The sequence below is a fragment of the Ictidomys tridecemlineatus genome, chromosome 7 (assembly GCF_052094955.1).
Source record: "Ictidomys tridecemlineatus isolate mIctTri1 chromosome 7, mIctTri1.hap1, whole genome shotgun sequence".
In the NCBI taxonomy this organism is placed as follows: Eukaryota; Metazoa; Chordata; class Mammalia; order Rodentia; family Sciuridae; genus Ictidomys; species Ictidomys tridecemlineatus.
In genome coordinates, this window is record NC_135483.1 from 35,062,628 (window position 1) to 35,087,833 (window position 25,206).

General features: G+C 43.8%; 1 pseudogene; it reads right to left on the bottom strand.

Annotated features, from left to right (window-relative positions):
- Positions 1-13,792: 13,792 nt before the first annotated feature.
- Positions 13,793-24,171, bottom strand: LOC101973382 (aldo-keto reductase family 1 member B10 pseudogene; annotated as a pseudogene).
- Positions 24,172-25,206: the final 1,035 nt, after the last annotated feature.

The following is a 25,206-nucleotide window of genomic DNA, read 5'->3' on the forward strand; positions in this document are numbered from 1 at the left end:
TCATTATCATGGGAATGGGTTGGTTCTCATGAGAATGGGTTTGTAATAAGTTTAACCCCTGACCTTTCCCCTCCAGTACTGCTACTAGATTTGAATTCTCTTCTCTTTTCTGGTTACATAATCTTGGGTGGAACTCAATCTAGATTACAAATTTCACCAAGTCCCTTTCCTGTACACTCCTTCAGCACCTCAAGGAACAATTCAAACCTCTGGCCTGACTCACCTCATCTCCTGCTCCTTGCACCTCAAGTTTTGCAATTTAGCAGTGCTAAATTGGGTGACCAGGTACTGGGGTCCTTCACCCCTCTGTGCTTTTGGACATACTTTTCCCTTTTTCTGGAATGCTCTCTTCTTGTTTTTCTACTTGACTGACATGATTTAGCATTCTGTGAAAGCTTCCTGCTGTTCCCCTGTGGACTTAAGAACTCTTACAGGTCACCATAATACATACAGTGCCTCCCTATACTCTTTGCTATAAGGGCCTTCCCTTCCCATCTTTGCAGCTCTAGGGCCTGCCTAGCACCACAGCTGGCCATAACCTCCCCATAATACCTGCTCCTTGACATTACATTCGCTGTACCCAGTGCCCTGGGCCAGTCCCTGAGAGTTATCCTGATAAGCAGAGAGGTTATGGGGCCTATGACCAGAAAAAAAATAATCTGAAACACAGAAACAGGAAGTTCTGCAAAGGCTTAGCAGAGTAGGAAGGGAAAGTAAAGCTTTCCATTTTTCTTTTGCTGAGATGCCAGTTGCACATAATTTTCTCCTTTTCCTGGTAAGGGAAAAACATCTCTCCAGAATTCTGCGAAGCATTTTCTGGGTCATTCCTTCCCCTTTGCTCCTATTCTTCCTGGACTTATTTTATCTTGTTATTATTTTCCTAACTGGGGGGGGGGATAAAAGGAGGACAAGGTTCACAGATGGGAGGAGGGCAGACTAGGAGCAATGGTTGAAGGGGGGAATTTTTTTTTTAAAACTTTTCCCCCTGGGGGCACTCTTTTGTTCTTCTCGATTTCTCCTACCGACAGATAAACGCAGTGAGCCATCACCTTCATGCTTTATTCAAAGATCTTGCTCTTTCTTGGAAACTTTTCTGGAGTTTCACATGATTTAGCCATTGAGTCAGTGCATGTGTCAGCACAAGAGTAGAAGGGAGCTTCTGAGAAAGAATCTGAGAAGCTCAAAGACACCTGAAAAATCTGCATAGCCTTCACCTTATCCGGTCTGTACTCCCTGTGGGACCCACCCAGGCCCACCCCAAGGCTGCTGCTGCTCTGTTCTGCCAAGAGGAGTCAGTCCAACTATAAAAGATTCTATTCTTCATGTTTGTCTGAGAAAGGATAAAAAAGATCAGAGCTCACGAAAACCATTGCATTTCTGTAAGATTCATTAATTTGTTGATCCTTCTACATATTTCTATAAGAATAAACTGGGCAACTTTCATTGCCCAGGTGATGTACTGCCCCCTGAATTTTTACTGAAGAACAGCAGAGATTTTCTCTGCCCTAGGTAGCTTCCAGGGGACTATGTCACCCTACATCTCACAGATATACTGCTCCAGTTCTGCCTGTACTTCTTGAATCATAGAACCCAAAAGAACCTAGAAACACCTAGTTCAATGCATGCATTTTATAGGTGAGGGAAGAAAGTTCCAGAGAGATTAAGTGATTTGCTCAAAGCCACTCACTAGCTACATGAGAGCTGGGACTGGTACACAGGTCCCGTAAGGGTCAGTTCTGTGTCCTGGGAATGACTCCAGAGGCCAATTCAGGTTTTTTCCTCCTTGATTTTGAGATAATGTGGACACGGAAGTACACACAGTTCTATGAGCGTGGTGATTACCTTTCCACACCCCACATGTAGTTTAGCAGTTTACCTGCGCTGGTTTCTGCACATACTATGAATAGAAGAGGTCTGAGCCTTTTAGGAGTTGAAAAGGCTGATGACAGTGACACAGAAAGCTGTGTCATTCAAAGGTCCAGGGTCTCCAGGGTCAGGATGCTGACCTGAATGGGGCTCTGGAACCAGAGTTGCTTACGGAAGTGGCATAGAACTCCAGAAGTGGGCCTGGATATCCTGGGCTTGGGACCAAGTAACAGACAGAATGCAAAACTTCAGTGGTGATGGAGACCAGGAGCCAGTGCAGAGAAAGGAACGCCAGCTTCAACAAAAAGGGCTGCTAGAGGCTGTGTTGTATTTCCTGAAAGATGTTGAAGTCCTAACCCCCAGTACCTGTGAATGTGACCTTATTTGGCAATAGGGTCTTTGTGGATGATCACGGTAAGGTGAGGTGATTAAGAAGGACCCGAATCTCATATGACTGTGTCTCTATCAAAAAGGGACATTTGAACACAGAAACAGATACAGGGAGAAGCCAGGTGGAGGTGAAGGCAGAGGCCAGGGTGATGCTTCTACAAACCAAGGAGTGTTGAGAGCCACAGCCGAAGGGGCCCCAGCAAACTTCCAGCTGCCAGTAAACTTCAGGGCAGGGAAACAGCCCAATGAGCATCAATGCAGAGGAGCCAATCAGTTGGCAGCTAGAAGTTGCTGGGTCTGCTGTGTGCCAATCATCAGCTGGCAGCTGGAAGTTTGCTGGGGCCCCTTCGGCTGTGGCTCTCAACAAAGGAGCACTGAAAGTTTGCAGCAAACCACAAGAATCTTTGAGGGAGGCATGGAAGAAGTTCTCCTGTACAGCTCTCTGGTGGAAATGACACTGCTGACACCATGGTCTTGGACTTCCAGCCTCCAGAACTGCAAGACTACAGACTTTGGCTGAAGTCACCCATATTGCAACACTTGGTTATGGCAGTCCTAGCAAACTAGTAAAGACTCCTGACTAGGTCATCAGGCTCAGCAGAAGAGAGTGGAGAATGGGTGCTGCTTAGGGGACCCCCAGATCCAGGTCCCTTGGGTGGAGGCCTGGAGGAGACATCAAGGGCCCCAGGGGGGTCATACATAAATAATAACTTCACTGATTAAGTCCCCTATCCAGTTTAAAGTCTCCCACTGCCTCTAGTCCTGGACAAAGGGAGTCGTAGGCTCTTAGAAAACCCGGTCTCCTCAGTAGCCTCCCCCACAGGGGCCGCAGGCATCTCTTCGAAGCAGAGTGGCCTTCCCTTGATGGGGGGCAGGCAGAATCCATTTAAATTACTGTCAGCTCAGGCCATTGCATCATATATTTTCCATCAATAATTTAACCATCTCAGGAATAGAGGCTCTAGGGGGGTCTCAGGAGAGCAGATGCACTCCATTCATTATTGACAGGGCACTTACAGCCTATCCCTGAGTGCTGGGGGACCCTGCTCCAGGCTAGACACCTTCCCCAGTATTCATCCCTTCCTTTCCCTGCTCCTCATCCTCATCTTTTTCTGCTTCTTCTCTGAAGCTGATTCCTGTCCTCTTGTGTGGAGACCTTTCAGATTTTACAGTTACCCACGTATATATATATCTTGCTGTTTAACACAAGCAGAGATGCCAAAGTCTAAAAGGAAAGATGTATTTAAAGGTCTCTATTAGTTCTTGGCCATGATTAAAAAGGGTTGATTTGTGTCAAAGAACATTCATAGATTTCTCTTTTTTTTTTTTTTTTTGGTACTGGGGATTGAACTCAGGGGGCATTTAACTGCATCCCCAGACCTTTTTATTTTATTTTTTAAATTTTGAGACAAGATCTCATAAGTTGCTGAGGCTGGCTTCGAACTCACAATCCTTCTGCCTCAGCCTCCAGAGCCTCTGGGACTATAAGCCATGTGCCACCATGCCCAGCTCAAATTTTTATATAGGGTGCCTTGGCAGACCTCAGAGAGAGGAACTTTAATATTCCTTCTGATGGCTCCTTTGTACCAGTTTCCTGGGAGATGTTGGTTTTGTGAGTGGTGGTGTTGGGGGATGCTGTGAGTACCTGTGCTGTAAGCACAGAGAGAAGCAAGGCTGGGGAGATGGAATAGAACAGTAGGGTCAACAGTGTGCTGGTATTCCCTGCCTGGCACTTTGAATGGACAGAAGCCATTGCTAGGGATGAGATCCAGAGGTGAAGGGCCTGGTTTCACCAGATACATAAGATTCCGGGTTCATCCTGCACTGTCCTGATAGGCCTGGATTTGATGGCCAAAGGAATACCCAGGGACAGAACTTGTGAAAAGATCAGTCAGCAGTGATGATGGTGAGACAGCTTTAAGTAGTATCCCAGGCAGTGGACATGAACAAGTATGATTTGGAGCAGAAGAGGAATAATGTAAGCTGGGAGCAGTGGCGTACACCTGTAATCCCAACAGCTTGGGAGGCTGAGACAGCAGGCAGCCTCAGCAAAAGTGAGGTGCTAAACAACTCAGTGAAATTGTCTCTAAATAAAATACAAAATAGGGCTGGGGATGTGTCTCAGTGGTTAAGGGCCCCTGAATTTAATCCCCAGTACCAAAAGAGAGAGAGAGAGAGAGAGAGAGAGAGAGAGAGAGAGAGAGAGAGAGAGAGAGAGAAGAGGAATAATGTGAGGACTCTCCATGGTGACTGCAACTGGCAGATTAGTGAGGGGGACACAGGTATCCCTAGAAGTCTCTCTGAGAATTAAACAGCAATGGTGGTGGCAGAGTCTATCATCCTATAATCAAGCACTCAGATCTTATGAGTTGGGACATTAATGTTAACATGGTCTCCTTGGAACTTATAGCCTATGGAAGCCTATAATATATGATTTATATCCTAAATATAGGATGATTTAAAAAGAATCATTTTCTAATATTTATCATTCAGTGTTTGGTTATCTAGAGATATGAAACAAAATACCCCAACATTTAATAGCTAAATGCAACCATTTATTTTTCTCATGATTTTGTAAGTCAGGAATTTGGGAAGGGCTTCCCTGGATGGTTTACATCTCTGTCCATGGTGTAACCCCGGGAAGCTGGAGGACATATTTCCAGGAGGGGTTTCACTCTAACATCTTGTCCATTTAGCACTTCTTGACCCCCAGGGCCTATGCACATGACTTGAACTTACAGCCTGGGAGTCTCAGGGCAGCTGCTTTTGTTAAGTGACAGCTGGCTTCCAAGGGCCAGTCCAGTTAAGGGCTACAACAGGAACTAGCCCAGGATGGTTTTTACTGTACAATATTGATGGAAGAAAGCATGGAGTCCTCCTTGGTCAAAGGAGTGAAGACATAGACCTCCCACTTGACAAATGTAAATGTAAATGTGAGCTACTAATATGGCCATCTTTGGAAAATAATCTACCACACACATGATTACATTAGGCTTGAATATGTAACACAGTTAAAACTAGTTGAAAAGAAGTAATCTTGGTTGTTCCTGTAATCTTTACAAAAGTTTACTGCACATACCTCATGTAACATGTTAATCCAATAGACTTACTTCAGACTCAGAGTATCTCATCAATGACAATGGCTGAGATGATGACCATCATGTGTCCCTTCATTTTCTTAAGGCTATTGAGGAAGAGTGGCTTAAACATAAAGTTCAGGAGACTAAGTTAATGAATGACCTTTGGAAAGTTTACAATGGTCATTGAATTTCCTCCTATACTAATTGTGTTCAGTTGATGAAAAGGACAAGTTACACAACACATATTTTCAAAGAATTGACTTTGAAAACAATATAGGGTATGGTCAGGAGTTTATTAGGCTTTAGAATCAGATGAAACTGGGCTCTTGTGCTGGCTCTGTCATTTATTAACTGTGTGACCTTAGGGAAAGATTCTTAACCTCTCCCAACCTCAGTAGCACTTACATTATAAAGTTGGTATCAAGAGTTCCCATCAATCCTTGCTGTGCAGCAACCCTAAAACAGTGAAACAGCAACTTATTTCTTATAATGCTGCAGGTTAGGAAATCAGGAAAAGATCAGCTGGGTGGTTCTTCTGCTTCACTTGGCTTCAGCTAGGGCAACTCTCACAGTTGCATTTAGCTAACTATTTGGTTCATCTGGAAAGTTAGATGTCACTCATATGTTGGTGCCTCTTTCTCTCCCACGTGGTCTATCTTTATTCAGTAACCTATAAAAACTTCTTTACAGTGTGGTTTCTAGATTCCTTGGAGTATAAGTAGAAGTTTATAGGTCTCTTAAGAGTTAAACTCAACCCTTATGGCCACTTCCACTTGTCTGTTGGTCAAAGCCCCTCACAAGACCAGACCAGATCAAAGGTAAGGGGAGAAGGACTCCACCTCATTGCAAGGAGTGACATGTAAATGCAGGGAAGAGAAGACTTGTCCACATCTATCTTTGCAGACTATCTATCACATTAGAATCCCGTGAGATAACTTATATAACATTCACAGCATAGTGGTCTGGCATTCAATAAATGTTTACCAATAATAATTTTTAAATGAGTAATATAAATCTTATTTTTTCCAAAATGTTTTGATTTCCCAATTAAGAAAAATAATGGACTGGGATTGAAGCTCAGTGATAGAGTGCTTGCTTAGCATGTAAGAAGTCTGGGTTCTATCCCCAGCACCTCCAGAGAAGAAGAAGGAGGAGGAGGAGGAGGAGGAGGAGGAGGAGGAGGAGGAGGAGGAGGAGGAGGAGGAGGAGGAGGAGAAGGAAGAAGAAGAAGAAGAAGAAGAAGAAGAAGAAGAAGAAGAAGAAGAAGAAGAAGAAGAAGAAGAGGAGGAGGAGGAGGAGGAGGAGGAGGAGGAGGAGGAGGAGGAGGAGGAGGAGAAGGAGAAGAAGAAGAAGAAGAAGAGGAGGAGGAGGAGGAGGAGGAGGAGGAGAAGGAGGAGAAGAAGAAGAAGAAGAAGAAGAAGAAGAAGAAGAGGAGGAGGAGGAGGAGGAGGAGGAGGAGGAGGAGGAGGAGAAAAGAAAAAATCATTACACAACAAATTTGGTTTTTTTCTCCCTAACTACTTCGCCTTTATCTTTATTAATGTTTTAATCTTCACAACAAATCCTAAGAAATCAATTCTATTTTCCACATTTTACATTAGGAAAATTTAGAAAAAATATCGAACTTCTCTTAATGTTAAGGGGCAATACACTTTGATGAATTGAAGATGTAACCACAAATCCAAATATTTGATCACAAGGGATACATATACTTCATTTACAGAAACTACAAAATTTGTAACATCACTAGCACTAAATCCAAAGCAACTGTGTTTCTAGGCACAGACCCACCCAACGATGTTCCATTCTTCATGTCCTGGGAAAACATCAGCTGGGTGGTTCTTCTGCTTCACTTGGCTTCAGCTAGGGCAACTCCCACAGTTGCATTTAGCTAACAGATCAAGGGACAGGTGAACCATGCATTTCTTCTGTAAGACTCAACAACTCACCCACCTGTTTCCCAAAGTTATGTGTCTGGGGAGATGTCTTTGTCGCTCAGTGAGCCCACCAGTTCCCTGATGTGCTAGCCCGGGGCAGCAAGCAGAGCAGGCAGGTGGGAAGAAGTACTCAGGACTGCGCGGCCTGTGGGGCAGCAGACTCCAGGAAGCCCTTATCCAGCCCTGGCACATAACGGAGCTGGGTGCAGACTACCAAGGGCACATCAGCGTCGGGCAGCAGGGAGTGCAGAGCGCATCAGGAGAAAACTGAGGACGGTCTGAAAGAACAGAAGCTGGTGGGCCTGAGAGAATGCCATTTGCACCAGCCCTGCCACCTCCCACCCAAAAGCAGGCCTTGGACCCCTGCCATGGCACCCCAGCCATGCCCACCTCTTGGGACTCAACAACTAAAACTAATGCAAGGCCAGCCTCAGCAACAGCAAGGTGCTAAGCAACTGGGTGAGACTGTCTCTAAATAAAATACAAATTATGACTGGAGATGTGGCTTAGTGTTTGAGTGCCCCTGAGTTCAAATCCCCATACCCTGCCCCCAAGGAAAAAAAAAAACTATGCAAGAATGACACTATTGGAACTGATTCAATTAAACTAATCTTTGTTGAGCATCTGCCGTGTGCACAATACAACAAGGCACAATCTCTACCTTCAGGGACCTTATTCTATAACATGGGGACCAAGGGAAGCAAGAGATGGGATTCTGGGTGAGGTGGTTGTGCTGTTTTTTTTAAAAAAAAAAAAAAAAAAGGAAAAAGGGAGAGTCAGAATCATAAGTTATGGGAGGGAAAACTTTGAATTTAAAAATTTCACCATCATGTACAGTTTCCTTATCTTTAAAGTCAGAATTATATCTACTTGTTATCAGGCACCATAGGCTTTTTTTATGCTACAGTAACAAAGACTCAAAATCTCAGTTGCATACCATGACTAAAGCTTATCTGTCACTCTTGCAAAATGTCCAGTGTGGGTCCAGGGAATTCTCCAGATGCTGTTCTCATGGTGGCTCAGCTTTCCAGGAGTTTTGATCTTAAAGTACTTCTATATCAACATGTGCTTCCAAAATCATTGCAGCAGAAGTCAGGGTTTAAATGCAGGGAAATGGATGGCATTAGAGCAGATTATGCTAAGTGAAGCTAGCCAATCCCTAAAAAACAAATGCCAAATGTCTTCTTTGATATAAGGAGAGTAGAGAACAGAGTAGGGAGGAAGAGCATGAGAAGAAGATTAACATTAAACAGGGATGAGAGGTGGGAGGGAAAGGGAGAGAGAAGGGAAATTGCATGGAAATGGAAGGAGACCCTCAGGGTTTTACAAATTTACATACAAGAGGAAGTGAGGGGAAAGGGAAAAAAAACAAGGGGGAGAAATGAATTACAGTAGATGGCTAGAGAGAGAAGAGGGGAGGAGTGGGGAGCGGGGATAGTAGAGGATAGGAAAGGCAGCAGAATACAACAGACACTAGTATGGCAATATGTAAATCAGTGGATGTGTAACCGATGTGATTCTGTAATCTGTATACAGGGTAAAAATGGGAGTTCATAACCCACTTGAATCAAATTGTGAAATATGATATATCAAGAACTATGTAATGTTTTTAACAACCAACAATAAAAATTTAAAAAATAAATAAATAAATGCTTCCCCCATGAAATGTGACACTTTCACTCCCATTTCCTTGACCAGAGCAAGTTAAGTGAAGAAGCTTAATTTCAAGGAGGCAAGGAAGCAAAGTCCTCCCGGCCAAAAAGACAGGAGAGCCTGAGAAATTGGTGAACAGCTGTGATGTCACTCCTTTGCCCCAGAGGGTGGATGTAATGATTAAATAAGATCAAGTTAACAGCTGAGAACCACATGGCCACACTAAGAAGGAACTGCTGGGTGGCTAGTTAGCCCCACTCAACACTAGTGACTAACTCCTTCCCACCAGCCTCAGGGACACGACTTTGATGAGTCATTAGTTACTGCAGATTTTGGAACTTTCATGTCATTCTTACAGAGTTGAAGATCTGAAGCTTTAAATTTGAGAATACAAAAATTCTGTGCTTATGAAAATGTTTGTATCTGTTTCCTTATGTTTTCACCCTGGGCTGTGATAACAAAAAGGTCATAGACTGGTTTAAACAACAGACATTTATTTCCCACAATTCTGGAGGCTGCAAGTTGAAGTCAAGGATGCCAACATGGCTGAGTTCTTGGTGAGGACTCTCTTGCCTTATTGCGGTATCCTCACATGATGCAGAGATTATTTATTACTTTTAAAGTTGCTAATCCCATTCATGAGGGTTCTGCTCTCATGATCTAATTACCTCTCAAAGGCCCCACTCTCTAATATCATTACATTGGACACTAGGCTTCAACATATGAATCTGGGTGTGGGGAACACATCATTTAGTCCAAATGCCTTGGAACTGTGACTTCCCAAGGCAAAATAACGCCCAATAGAAAGCACCAGGCCTTAATATATAAAGTCTTATATACTCATAAAAAGTCTTTTTCTGTAATTCCAGCAGCTCAGGAGGCTGAGGCAGGAGGATCATGAGTTCAAAGCCAGCCTCAGCAACTTAGCCAGACCCTGAGCAACTTAGTGAGATCCTATCTCAAAATTAAATATAGAACAGGCTGGTTATGTGGCTCAGTGGTTGAGCACCCCTGGGTTTAATAAAAAAAAAAAAAATCCTTTCTTTATGTTTTGGGCCTTTTCAGTGGCTGTCAACTTAGTTTCAATTGGGATGAAGGAACTGGGATAAGGGAACTTTCTAACTACATTCAACTCCTAGGTCATAAGAGAGATTGTTTTGATTTAAATTGTACATTTTCTAATCATAACTCCTTGGAGAGATTTAAATCCATTCACTGCTTTCCAGGACTATGGCATCTATTGGGGAGATAACTGAGTACAGTTTCAAAATGTCCTTGGTGTTCTTGGGACAGTCTGTTCAATTATTAGCCAACTACTTATTTTCCCTTTAATCTGAGTGATGACATTTCTGTAGCAGAGGCCAGAGGGTGGGCTGGTAGCCAAACAACCCCAACAGGTAAAAGCAATGTTAGAAAGAAGAGGGGAAAGGAGCAGGTCAGGGTGAGATGGGGAGGCAAGGCTGATATGGAGAGGTAAGTGCCACCGCAGCCCTCTGTAGCTGTGGGAGGACTCTGATGGAGGGAGAGGCATGGAGTGGGGACACTTAGAGTAATTGACTTTGACTTTTATCAAAAGTTCTCCAGAGAGTACACACTTTCCTGAAATGTGCAGAAAATAATGGAATTGCGGGTGGTTGACTCATCTTCCGTAGAAAATATATACAGCCTGCAATTATACTCTCATTTGTGAGCTCACTGGAGTAATAGTTTCCTCCTCCACCATCTATATGCTCCAGAATAAGGTCTGGGTCACGACTTGCTCACCACAAGAACTCAAAGCCTTGCGTGATGGCAAGTTTTGGCTCAATCTTGGCAGACAAAGTGAACAACAAGATCATTACAAACAAAAATGTCTGGCCATGCCCAAGGTTTTCGTTCTGAGCATCTGTTCTTATTGTCCAGTCCCTGGGTGTAGACGGCATGGAAATAAACAGACAATTCATTCCAAGTGGTCAGGGCAGCCTCTGCTGCTACTGCAAACTGCAGGGGTCCAAACCCTGGCTTTGCCACATACCTGCATGTGACTTTGGGCAGACTTCTGACCTCCCCATGCTCTTGAGTCCTTATCTATAAAATGGTGATAAGAATAATAATGCCTGCTTTATAAGGTTGTAACAGGATTATATGAAATAACACCCTTAGTACTTTGCCTACGAAGTAGCAAGGAAGAGAAAAATGTTGGTTCTCAGCATTATTAAAGCTAGAGAACTATTTTGGATACACTCCTGATCTGAATTTGTAACCCCTTTGATCTTTTTAAGGAGTTTAAGCTTTAAAATTTAGCCACATGGGCTGGGATATAGCTCAGTTGGTAGAATGCTTGCCTTGCGGGCATAAGGCCCTTGGTTCAATCCCCAACACCATAAAAAAAAAAAATCAGCCATATTTCTTGTTAACTGAGATTTATTGGAGGCCATTGGCACAAAGGAGATTCCATTTAGCATAATATATGGGAAAATGATGCTCTCATTTACCATTTGCATTACAGTTATAAGGCTTAACAAACATACTTAATTATGACTCTTTGCCTAGGAGTCTTTTTCTGGCTATAAGAAATGTGCTTACAGATTCCAGTCAAGTTGTGAGCCTTCAATCATGGTCTTTTTCATTTTTATACTGTGTCACCTCTGCTAGACTGGAATTCAATTTGTCACAATCCCCCTTACTGTGTGTTTGTATGACATTTGGAGGGTAGAAAAACAGTGACCAATGTTCTCTGAAAGTCACCCTGGTTTAAACATGAGAAAGACTGGTACAGAGTGCTGCAGGATTCTACCTCGTCCTCCCTCCCTCTGGCTCTGGGACAACCTCCTCCTGACTTCTCTACCAATCTCCTGGGGTCCCCCTCCAGCAGCAGACTAACTGGCTCCCCAGATCCCCTCATAAGCTCTGACCTTCCATCCATGCCAGCACTTCAGCTGATCTTCAAATCCCTTCTTTTCAATTCCTCTTCCTCAGTTTCCCCTCAAATTGTGTGAGGTCTGTTTTTCTCCGTTTTTTTGTTTTCTCTTTTTTTTTTTTTTTTTTTTTTTTTTTTTACCAGGGATTGAACCCAGGGGCACTCGACCACTGAACCACATACCCAACCCTTTTTGTGTTTTATTTAGAGATGGGGTTTTGCTGAATTACTTAGGGCTTCACTAAGTTGCTGAGGCTGGCTTTGAACTCATGATCCTCTTGCCTCAGCCTCCCAAGCTGCTTCTACTTCTTGTTGGACCCTGGCTATGAGGGTCATTGAAGCTGCTCTCCACATATAGCATCTAGTTAACCTTACTACCCAAGCAGCCACACCTTTGTGAAGTCCCACATCAATTTCAGCTGGCCCTGTGGCCCTTTTGGATTTATAGACTTTCATGACAGTGAATTAGCACATGCCTTTTCTGGCCTTAAGACTCAAAGTCTGGTGATTTCCACTTTGGTGCTTTTAGGAACCCATAGTCCCTATGTAAAAGGACCAGTGACTTGGCTGAAGGGCCATGGGAAAGCCTGAAGGGGAGAAGTTTTGAGACTATGGGTAAAGAAGACCTCTGTCCCTGTGTTCTTGCTGAGCCCTGCGACCAAGCCACCTGCACCAAAGTGCAGGAGAAAAGGAGCTACACTTGGAACCATCTGGAATATTTCTACCCCAGCATCTGACTGCAGATGCAAAAGATCCCAAGTAAGACCAGAAGAAAAGCTGACCAGCTAAGCTTCAGACCACCCACAGGAGCAGGAGAAATAAGAAAATAGTTGCTTTTAAAGTCTTTCTACTTTGATATAATTACAGACTTACAGAAAATATATAGAACTACATAGTACTTAAAAATCCCATGTATCTTTTGCCAAAATTGACCAAATGTTAACATTTGTCCCCAATTCAGGGTAAGTTATAGACACTATACTTCTTTATGCCTATGTACGACAGTATCTCCTAAAAACAAGACAATTCTCTTATATAATCATGTACAATTTAAAAAAAAAACAGAAAATTACTTTCAATGGTGCTATTATCTAATCTGTAGACCTTGTGCAAAATTTTTCAACCATCTCCAAAATGTCCTTTATAGCAAAAGAAAATCCTGGATCATGGATTGCATTCCCTTGTTTATCTACAACCTCCACCAGTCCTCTGGCTTTCTTTGCCTTTCATGACATTAGGTTGTTTTGTTTTGTTTTAGTACTGGGACTTGAACCCAGGGGCACTCTACCACTGAGATGTACATCACTCCCAGCCCTTTTTATTTTTTATTTTAAGACAGGGTCCCACTAAGTTGCTGAGGCTGGCCTTGAACTTGTGATCCTCCTGCCTCAGCCTCCCCTGCCTCTGGAATTATAGGTGTGTGCCACCAGGCCTGGTTGACATAGCAGTTTTGAAAAGTACTGGCCAGTTAGTTTGCAGAATGTTCCTCAACTTGGGTTTATCTGGTATTCCATCATGACTAGATTCATGTCGCACATTTTTGCAGAAGTATAACAGAAGGGATATTTAATTTTTCTCAGTGCATTGTTTCAGGAGGTAAGCAATGTCGATTTGTCCCATTACTGGTGATGTTAAATTTGAATTTTGTTTATGGTGGTTTTTCTGATAGTTTTGCAACTTTGTGTAAAGCTACTATTTATCTTTCTTTCTTGTTTACTATGATTATTTTTCATTCTTCTCAGTGTTAGCAGAGTTTTTGTTGTTTAACAAACATTTGGTCAAATCAAATAAGTGGAAAAAATTGTCATTTGCTTATCTGAGTCATACTTCCTTGTGATAGTCTGCTTCTGGTTGAACATATGGATCTAAATTAAACTTGCTGAGATTCTGGCCTGCAACAAGGCCAGGCACAGTATGATGTCACATAAGCTTGGCTAAAATAGGACTCAGGGAGAATGAGTTCCACTTCAGTGAAGAGAGAGAACCCACAAGGTAATTTCATCAGAAGATTCAGCTTCAGAAGAGATACTCCTCCAAATGAGTCTGGTCAGCCAGGACACAGGCCATTCAATTTCTGTTGAAGCGAGTATGGCCACCGTCTCCTTATCATTCAATTTGAAGTCAAGGACCTAAAGATTCTTGGCAAGCATGCCAGGGTCACAAACTTGGGGATCACCACCGCATTCCTCTGGATCAGAACTGAAGTCAAGTTTTTTTGTGCTTTGCAGCAATCTCCTTCATCTTGGGATCCTCCAGTAATGAGGGGTCCTCTAGTCTGACCTAAGATCTACAGGAGAGTCCAGGGGGCTGTCCTGTGAAAGTGATGCCCTTGGAGTGGCAGTACTGGATCAGTTTCTCCTGGGAGAGATATGAATGACACTTGATCTGATTATAACTGGTTTATATTTAAGTCCAGGTTATTCAAGAGCCTTTCAATCTGAAGGTGGTTGAAGCTGAAAACACCAAGGGCTTTCACCAACTCCTCCTCATCCACCAGTTCCTCCACGACCTTCCATGCATCCAAGAACGTTGACTTACCAGTGAGGCTCTTGCCTGTATTGTCTTTGGGGAATAATCTTTCCCAGGTTGAAACATCAGTGGCCAGTGAGTAAGAGAGATGTTCACATAGGCCAATTTCAGATCCTGAGCATCTTCTCCCAGGCTTCTTTCAGAAAGCTTCTTTCAAAGATGCACCACCACTTGCTAACAGTGAAGAGGTCGTCCCACTTTGCCACACTCTCTTGGTTCTCCTCTTGGATGGCTTTTTCCACCTCATTCTTGTCCTGATAGACAGAGGTGTAATCTATATGGTGATAGCCTGCTGCAGTGGCCCCCTTCATGGCTTCTTTGCCTGGGGGGACTTTCACTGTCTCGAACCATAATAGGCACTTGGCTTTGATGCTGTTGCCATTAATACAGAAACAGTTTGGAGAGAGCAGATAGATGTCAAGTTATAATTTTCGTTGTAATTAAATCTTACCATGATACTTTGAGACCACACAACTATCCTTTACTCTCCAAGACACTATAATGCGCTAGCTTAGTATCCACTGACAATTCCATTTACAAATTAATTATTACCATGGTGATTGCCTAATGTTGATTTTCTAATTTCATCATTCTTTCTTCATTTATTAGTTAAGAGTCTACTGTCAGGAAAAAAAAAACTTTTTCTTCTCCCCATTTATTTATTTATATTGGTCTTAACTCACTGGTTTCAATTTGATTCAGTGGGTTATAAATAGTTACTATCATATTTTTTCCTGATGCTTAACCTCTTACAGATTTGGCCTTTGAGAGCCTCTTCAAACTAACCCCTCTTTTTCATATGTTTCCATGATTTGGGGGCACTTCTGTATTGTTTTGGCACAAGATTTTTCAGGCTCATCTTGTATTGTCTCTGCCTCAGCCTTTGAATCAGTCATTTTCCTACGGAACCCTAGTTCTTTTTAGTGGGGAAGAGTATTTAGAAGCCAAGATGGAAGTAGTAGGCATGCTCATTGTTATTTCAGTGTCGATGTTTTTTGGCCCCCTTTGTGCTCATATCTAGAAAATATATGTATGCACACACACATACACACACACACACTTAAACACCCACTATAGAAACTACTATCTATTGTTGATTCCATCTCTTTATGTTAAAAATCATTAGTTCAGCTTCGTGGTGGCATATGCCTATAATCCCAGTGACTCAGGAAACTGAGGCAGGAGGATCACAAGTTTGAGATCAGCCTTAGCAACTTAGCCAGGCTTTAAGCAACATAGCAAGACCCTGTCTCCAAATAAAAAACAAAAAGGGCTGGGCTTGTGGCTCAGTGATTAAGTGCTCTTGGTTTCAATCCCCAGTATCAAAAACAAACAAACAAAAAACCCCAAAACATTATTTCAAATCATGAGTTTACTTTTTCTAATTGCTGAAATCATGGATCCTATTACCCATGTTATATTGTCTTATTTTCTTAATCCTGGAATATGCAGAGAACAATTTCAAAATTGATAACCCATACACCTGCAGAACAATAACACACACCAAAAAACAAAAAACAAAAAAACCTACGACTTGAGTTTAGTGTTTACAGATGGTTTTTGTCTCTAGCCTCAGGGGAAATGATCCAAATACTTTTTTCAAAAGTTGCTCAAGATAGTTATATGGTGGTTGTTTTTAGAATGACTTTGCAAATTAGCACTCTCCACATTCCAATATGAAAAAGAAATCGGGCTTCTGGGAGAGGACTTTCACCTGACCCCCACAGGAATAGGCATTCTGGGTGGTGGCATTTCTCTGGAAGAGCAGCACTGGCCTGGGGCTTATTTACAAGTTGAGGAGTTTGTCCTGGGTATCTGGTCTCTCTTGTTTTTCCATCATTCCTATTTCTCACTTTGCAGATACCTGCTTACTGTCTACCAGCACATACTCTATGGTTTCCTGGCTCTGCCTAGGTCTTCCTCCCAGTCCTCCATTAGACTTCTCAGTTCTCAGCTGTGAATGACCTGTGACTTCCTGGGAGGAGGACTGTCAACTATAGTTAAACAAATTCCTAATGCAGTGAGAGACTATTAGTTGATGAAGTGGGTCCCCAGGGCACTTCTGCACCATGTTTGTTAAACTCAGGCTTGGGGAAGGGTAAGAGGGAGGGAGATAAAGGTCTTTGGAACTTGTCTTTCTGTCCTGACTCTTGACCCCTGCCTACTTAATCTGGAGTCTTGAACTGTCCTGCTGGAAGAGCTGGATGTAATATGTATAATAAATGCTGACTTGAAATCTATTGCAGATAAATAGATCGATATAATTCAGATGAGGTCTTACTATGTTACCTAGGCAGGCCACAAACTCCTAGCCTCAAGTGATCCTCCTGCCTCAGCTTTCCCAAGTAGAAGGAACTACAAAGTATATACCACTGTGCCTAGCAATTACAATATTTTATTATCCCCTGGATGACTTAATGCAAAAGTAAATATGTTGGATTTCTATACTTACGTTATTGAACTGGTAAGCTCATGGGCACTGATATGCCTGTAGCTCCGGATGTAATGGATGTCCTACTGTCCATCACTTGAGAAATTCATGAGGTAATATGTTAGCTGAAAGAACTGGTCAGTGGAAACTACAGAAGAGCCCCCCATCCCACTACTACTATCAGCACCTCAGGGTAAGAGAAAGTCCTGCGAAGAGAAGTCCTATCTGAGCTGCTACCTGGCTTTGGCACACGGAGCATTCATGCCTTGGCCAGCACAGCAACTGCTCCAGAGGGGGTGGAGTGGACTTCAGAAGCAACTAGAAGGATGCCTCACTGACCACAAAACTATTTCTAAGGGTGTTCAGAAATTATTTGGGGGAAAATAACCTTGTAATAAGAACAGAGTTGCCATTAGAATCATGATGAGGGCTTAGAGTCGTTTAATTTGGATTTTTAGAGAGCTAAAACCTTATTGTGTACCCCAGACTGGCAAGAGAGGGCATAACTCCTGATATAATGCCATGTCAGGTGAGAAATGACGCCTGCCCATCTGAATTGTTCTCTGCTGCTAATTTCACAAGTGTCTCAAGGGCAGAACATGATAAGTGAGCAAATGAATTTCAATATCATAGAGAGATTTCCAGGGAGCTACATTACAAATTAATAACTAAGCTGGATTTGGAAGGATGATTAAAGTACCTGGCTACCTTATCTTTGCTGGCAGAACTTCTTCCCTTTGGGATTCTGGGATGAATTTCAGGGGATCCATGTCCCCTCAAATTACATGGAGATTTGTTTAAAGTTGTGCTTGTGTGTCTTCATGAGGAGAGAACGTCAGTAGCTTTCTTTATATTTTCAAAGGAATAATTTTCTCAAGGTTACACAGCTGATTGGAACAGTCTGTCTTCTAGACTCAGCTTCCTCCTGATTTAACAATTCCATCCAGGAAGATGAGACTAATTTTATAATTCTACCAATTCTCCTTTACTAGCAGTGTAACTTGCTTTGAGGGGTTCAGGGAAAGGAACAGGGGATGAGAGACATCGGTTTCTTTCTCTAACTAGCCTCACTTTCTCACACACTCTATTCTATGTCCCCTTTCCCCATTCTACCTTTTTCTGTAGCCCCTGTCCCACTTAGCAGCATCACTGTCCACCCTGTCACACTGCAGGAAATAAACAATCTCAACTCCTCCCCTCAATCAGGCATTCCCTGCAGACATGGTACATGAAGCTGGAGGTGGCACTGGATGGGAGTGTTGCAGAAGGGAAAACAGAAAATCTTCAGGAATCAAACCTGCACCCCTCCTTGTGGACTTCCCATAGCACCTCAGAGGCTCTACCTTGACCTTGACCTCTTTTCTGGCCAGTAAATTGATGCATCCCCAAAACATGCGGGGTCCATGGTGGGCTTGGTGGTGTTTGTCATAGCTGTTTTTCTTCCTCCCTCTTCAGTATCCTTTCTAGATACCTGGTTGGTCAGCTTTGCCTCCTAGTTTCTGCCTTCCTCTCTTCACCTTTCTCCCATGGCCTCCTACACTACCCTCAAAGTTCCCTACCCCTGCACATTCCACTTAGTAAAAATCTCCTTCATGACCCATATCTTTTCACATTCAGAATTCATGAGTGTGATTTATGCAATATGCTAGACTTAAGCCAATGACCACTGAGAGATTAAGCCAGATAGAAGGGCAAGACTATGTGCCAGGCTCCTTGAACTTAGATTCTGGCTAGTAATAAGAATGATAATGGTTCCTACCTCATGAAATTGTCACAAAAAATAATGCACGTGAAGCATTTAGAACAGCACCAGATGCTCAAGAGGCTCAAGAGGTTATAGATTTCCTCCAACATGAAGGCATATAGGCATCCCAAGGAGAGCAATGATTTGGTGATCCTTCAAACCAAAATTACTAAATGTTTGTTCAAACTTTCTTTGGGGCAGTGGTTCTCAAACTTTGACATGCATCAGAATGCATGCCCCCAAATGTCTGATTCAGCAGGTCTAATGCTGACTGAGGTTTGCTTTTCTAACAAGTTAATGCTGCTGGTCTAGGGGCCACACTTTGAGAACCACTGATTTAGAGCCTTGGTTGTCTATTAGAACCACATGGGAAGCATTTAAGATACCCAATTTCTAAGCTGTTTCTGAGGAAATAAATGAAGACTCTCAGCCCCAATGACACAAAAGCCATTTATTCAGAGCTTGCTCTAGCAAAGGAGACACCATTGCTTGTGTTTGGCAGACACTCAAAGGCAGGCAGAGGACTGGGAAAAAGGAACAGCTTCAGATGTGTTCTGATTGGGGCTCATGGGCACGGAGAAGCTCCTAATTCCTAATTCAGCAGTTAAGTGAGATGTGTATATTTGACTGTCACTGGAAGGTTCTAAGAGGGAAATGGGCAGAAATTAGGGAATCTGGCAGTTACCATGAGTCCTGAGTGTTTGGGGCCAGTTGCTACAGAGGTTAGGGTTTGGCTTCCTGGATGGGTTGGTGCAGATTGCGGGTCAGAGTTCTATTTCTCTAAATTATCTGGTTGCCATACACTGTATATTCAGACTCTTTTATATTCTCAAAAGAGTAATTTGACCACTTAAATCAGAATCAGTGAGGGCAGGATCCAGGTTTTCATATATATTTTTGAAGTACTGGGGATTGAATCTCACCTTGCTTTACCACTGAGGTACATTCCCAGACATTTTGAATTTTTATTTTGAGACAGGTTCTCACCAAGTTTGCTTCTGGCCTCCCTAAGTTGTCCAGGCTGGCCTCAAACTCGTGATCTCCTCCTCTCAGCCTCCAAGTCACTGAGATTATAGGCATGCATCACAGCATCCAGCTCCAGTAATTTTTTTGTGTGGTGGGGTGGTTTTAACTCAGGGGCACTCAACCACCAAGTCACATCCCCAGCCCTATTTTGTATTTTATTTTAGAGACAGGGTCTCCCTGAGTTGCTTAGCGCCTCACTTTTGCTGAGGCTGGCTTTGAATTCACTATTCTCCTGTCTCAGCCTCCTTGAGCCATTGGGATTACAGGTATGTGCCACCATGCCCAGCTGTCATTTTTTAAAAGCTCTCCAAAAGGGAGCTAAGGTTAAGAACCATGATTTTGAGGATGAGCCTGAGCACTCTGCAGGAGAAGGTACAACAGAAAGAGGGACAGCTTTCTGCTCTTCCTCTGCTCTCCTCGCCCAGAACTAATACCATTCTCCTAACAATGCTGTTCATGTCCATCTCTGTACCTGGAGGCAACTCGAAAAGATGGATCCTCCTTAGTGCAGGCACTTATCAAAAGTATGACAACTGATAGCATTCGCCCCAAGAGGAGTTCTTTCCCCCATCTCATTGACCTCTCAGTGTCTTTTATCATCTCTTATAGATTGGCTTCTAATGAAATTAGAATAAAAATCCAAACCCACTGGGAGCACCAAAGCCCTGCCAATTCTCCAATCCATATCCTGGCCCTATCCCCCCAGGTCTCCATTCCCCTTCTGCCCAGCTGAGCTAGACCTGTTCAGCCACAGGACCGCCTCTGCTCCCCTTCTTCCCATGACTTGTACATTCTCATGGCTCAGACCCAGGCCAAACTCCCACCGAAGAGCAGCCTCCTGAGCCCTCTCTGGAGCACCTTCTCCTTCTCTCCCATCACTTTTTGCCTATTGCTCTATTTTTTATTCTCTGCATAGTGTTTACCACTCTCTGAAGTCAGTTCATTTATGTAGTCATTGCCTCTCTCTCAGCAGGGTGTTTGTCTGGAGGCAGGGTATTTGTCTGTCAACCAGACACATCTGTGTTCTTGATTCATTCCTAAGGACTTTGCTCTCTGCCCTGTCCTTTACCAAGTCTGTGGCTTTGGTGACCCAAAGTCACTTCAGCCTCTCTGAGCCTCCATGTTCATATCCATAAATGTGAGAAGTGAGAGGTCCCAGAATTTCTTCTAGAGATGCTGCCATGGTATCCATCTTGATGGATTTAAGCTGGAGTGCAGCTCTCCATCACCACCTCTGCACTTCAGAAGGGCTTAACCTGTGGGATGGCTGCAATGTCCAATAGTAGGCTTAGTCAAGGGGGTACGGAGCACTGCCAAGGTCTTCCTGTTCTGCCACACACGCAGCAACCAGTTCCAATGGCACCCAGAGCCAGCTGGTGGCCCACCTTCCAATAGTCTGTGCTCCTCATGACAAGCATGCCCTGATTCCTTGTGGCCCTTGGGTGAAATCCACATCCACTGAACCAGGAAAGGAGGCATGGCAGCTGGAGAAGTCCCTCCAATCTCCTGTGGGAGTATGGGTCAGCAGCACCCTCCAGCAGCACCCTCCTTTTTCTTCATTACGGGATCTCACCTAGAGCACACTTTCCCAGGCTGCTCGATAGGTTCTGTAGTTGGGCCTTCCTGCCTGGCACAGGACTCTTCCAACAGTCAGCCTCTGCTTGGGGACTCCCCATTAGCTGGCCAAGCCACCCCAGAGCTTCACCGCAGTCGGTTTATTTCTACCCAGTGGACTCTCCTACTCTCCTTGCACAGACACCCAAGATGCACAGTGGTCAGAAACCTCTCCTGCTTCCTCCCAATTCTGCCTCTTTATCCTAACAGGTGTTCCCCCCCAACCCCGGGGGTCTCGGGCTTATTAAATCCCATATATGTATCTTCTTCTCGGAATCCTGACACAGAAGTGCTGGAAACATGTCCAGAAGCTCCTGGTTTTGATCTAGCCCTAGAACAGCTCGAGAGATGTAAATTTTTAATGAAGGCGTCATTGATCAGGAAACACTGTCTCCTCCAGTACAGGCTGGAGCAAGCTCAGCTATGGGAACAAATACTGCTCTCCCAGATCAGGCTGAGTGAGGTGACCCAAGACTCCTGGAAGAGGGGAGTCATGGAACTCACAGGAACACATAGTTTGGGAAGTCCCCCCATCCCCCTCCCACTCTGTTCTAGAATCCCGGAGGACAGCTGCATCATTGTCCTTAAGGTTAGCTCATCCTAAAAGGAAAGAGGAATTTGTCAGAGAGGAAATGAAGACACACTTGACAAGTAGAACTAATTGATGGTGGGATGCAAGAGGAAGTCAGGGAGGGGGAGCAGCAATGCACTTAGGAGGAAAATGTGCCTTGTGGACTAAGTCCAGAAGCAATCCCACTCGACATCTGAAAGTATTCAGTAGGCACCTAAGTGCAGGAAGTGCTGCTTGGAGGGATTGTCCAGAGCAAGGGGAGACAAAACCACAAGACTTCTCAATGGGGCATCTGGGAGCTCATATCCTAGCCCAGTGAATTTCAAATGGGTTCCCTCAAGTGACTTCAGGGATTCCCTGGAAGAAGGGTCCTCAAAGACATGGCTCTCCTTGCTTCTCATTCTTTAGTCAAAACATTTTCCATCACAAGAGTTCTGTCTCTCCAAACCAAGACTGGAATCTACTGATCTAGTCTTACTCTTTCCTTTTACTCACAGAAAAATGGAAGCCTAGAGAAATAGTGCGACTTGCTCAAAGTCACACAGCAAATGAAGAGCAAAAGTGAAGGAGTCAGACGCAGTGTGCTTAGCTCAAGTCCCGTTGTTTTTCTGTTTCATGTGTCACCCTCTGGAGGAATGAATAATTTCTACGTCAGTTTAGTGCTCTGAAGATTGGACATTATCTATTAAGCTGAATCAACAAATGGAGCAGTTGTTCAGATGAGGTTGGACAGATGTGTCAATTTCCTGTTTAGAGAAGGTGGAAGGAAGCAAAGAGATTACTCTGCCTTCCTCCCAGGTTGTCATTTACATTGAGGTCACTTGCATTCACTCCTGGATGTTCAAATTCATTGTCTGACAAATGTTTCCCAATAGGGGCATGTAGACTAGAGGAAACAGCACAGTTTTGAAGCCAGGCAGGTATGGCCTGGAGCCCTGACTCCTCCTCCAGGACCTCAGACAAGCTGACGTCATCCTCTGGAGCCTCAGTTTCTCTTCCTGTAAGTGTGGACAGGGCTATGCCTGGCACACAGTGGGTGCTTTCTGTAGGTGGAGCATGTAATAGAAGGCTAAGAAGATTTGACCTTCAGATGGTGATGCATTCAAAGTCATGGGGAAATCAGTACATGTGGCCATGAAAGGCAGCAATTTCTGAATTTTCGCCACTGAGAGTAAGGAATTCAGAAGAGGCAGAGACAGATATGAATAAAATCAACCCCCAAAGATGATTTAAATCGAGAGAACTCACCTTGAGATCTGGGATGGTGGCAGGTGGGGAGGTGAAGCTGGGGGGACATGAGGACAGGCTGATAGCATGAGAGGCAGAGGTAGAAGAACCCAAGCCACTGAAGCACTGGGAGTGGACTCTGGGGACCCGGGCAGGGAGAGAACAAAGTGCTGAAGGGTAGAAAGCTCAGAGGCCTGTCTTGCTGCTCCAACAGGAAGGGAATGGGTCCAGTGAGGTTCAATGTGGTGGATTCTGGGAATGGTGAATTGTCTTGATATGAACGCTGAAAAGGAGCTAAGGAAGGGTAAATTCCAGGTTCCCTCAGCTTTACTTACTCCAGTTTTTTACAGGTGAGGAAACTGAGAAACAAAACAAAAGACTTCAGCAGCTTCCCCAGTCACACAGTTAAGTGACAAGAGCTGGTCTTGGAACCCAAACCTTTAGATTTCCCTTGTCCTTCATCCCTTCCAGTTTCAACTGCCCTATATTCTCTCTAGTGCCAAACACAGGACTGGGCAGACAGATAATAAATACTCCGGGAAATGCAATAATCTTTGACTGTAATTCAAATAAGTCACAAGTGTTCCAAGTGTTCCTTTACACTAAGTGCACACTGAAATCTTCAGGGAGCTTTAAGAAGAGAAATATTGATCCCCAGATTCCAATGCACCACTTGAAAGAGAATCTCAGGGGCAGGCCCTGGGCATCAGTATTTTTGAAAATTCCCCAGGTGATTCTGGTGTGCCTGGGGCCTGCTGCAAACACCTGGTCCAGTCCTGTGTCACAGCTCTGGAGTGACACACCATCTGGGTGATCCACAGGCCCTTCTGTGCTTCCCTCAGCAGCCACGGGTCTCTTCCTCCCTCCTTCCTTCTCTGCCATATTGCCTCTTGATTTGGTCTTCAGACTCCTGGTGATGACTAATTAATCCTTCCAGAACCATCGAAGAAGACCTGCTTATGGGTGAACCATCTGGAGCTCCTCCTTGGTTGAATTGGACTTTGGGGAGGATGAGAGAAAAAACAGTGGGAGATGACTCACCCTCCAGATGAAACACACAAATTGCATTTAGTCAAGGCGGCTTGTGGTGTTTGGGGCTATAACTTTCCCCCTGCTTCTCAATGCTTCCAGATGGTACCTTTTCTCTTTCTGCATGCCCGTGTCCACACTTACCTCCACAGACAGAGAGGCATAGATTTGCCATGCTACTCCTATTTCAGTTCACAAAGTGAATTTGGTATTTTTATAAAATGCTTCAAGGACTAGACAGATCCCTCACACCATAGTATTCTTTTATAGTAGTATTCTCCTTTATAAAAGGGAGTGGGGAGGGCAGGAGTCAATCAATCACCCACTATTTATTAAACACCTAGTTTGATTAAGAGATGGCTTTAGAGCCCACTCAGATTTACTTTTTAGGATCCAAGTGCTCATTTCACAGCTGCCTTTATGGCAGCTATAGATGGCTCTTGGGTGTCATCCTCTAGAGAAAAGTGTCTCCTTCCAGGACGTGGGACTCCTTGGTGTATGCCCCATAGCCCATGACTGACTGACAAGAGGGTGCCAAGCCCCAGCCTGAAATGAGATGGCTTATGCTCCTGAAAATCAAGGTGAGCTTAACTTGAGCCACTTCCTTGATCAGCCCCTTCCCCTGCCCCATTCCCTGCTCTCTTAGAAAAGTCCCCTTATGGTGCTCCTTAAAAGTTTTCAGGCTTTGAGATTTTTTCTTAGAAGTCTTTCTAGCTGCCACTATGTTAAACCATGATTCTTCCTTGGCAAACACTCCTTGGTTTGTTACAAAGGCAAAACAGACACACGAAAAGTTAAAAGAAGTAACAATGGCCATTTGGAGGGACAGAAAAACAGATGCACAGTTTTTGATAGTTTTAGAGACAGAAGGTTTCACTGGATGATGGCAAAGACCTACCTGTGGACGAGGAAATGGCATGGGCGAAAATATGAAGAAAAACAAGGTACGCAATATAAAATCACAGGGCAGGGGTTCTCAAAGTAGGTGACATTGAAACTCCCCAGAGGGATTCTGAAAACATGAACCATCAGGCCTTCCCATCCTTTAGGTCTGGGTCAGGCCAAGAATTTGCATTTCTAACAAGCTTCCAGTGAGAACTGGTGTTGCTGGTCTGGCAATCACTCTAAGAACAACTTAAGATATAATTTCAGTAGTAGGATAATTTCCTATGTTCCCTTGTATCAGTAGATGTCAAGGGAGAGGACAGAC